Genomic DNA, 235 nt, shown 5'->3' with positions numbered 1-235 from the left:
GAATCAATGGTACTCAAGGATAAATAAGTAATTAGAGAGGTTAACGGATTCTACCTGACTCTAATTATGAATTATTTATGGAGGATTGATCTATATGTAATTACTATATCAAATGGACACTTCGCAGTTTAGAAGTAATTAATGTCTGTAATTTCGAGAGTTCAATTCCAAGTTTATAGTGGAGTAACTATTGGAATTAATAGAATTAATTAATTAATTAAAGTGTTTAATTAAT

This window comes from Morus notabilis, unplaced genomic scaffold (assembly GCF_000414095.1).
Source record: "Morus notabilis unplaced genomic scaffold, ASM41409v2 Scaffold1182, whole genome shotgun sequence".
Lineage (NCBI taxonomy): Eukaryota > Viridiplantae > Streptophyta > Magnoliopsida > Rosales > Moraceae > Morus > Morus notabilis.
This window is presented reverse-complemented; position numbering follows the sequence as displayed.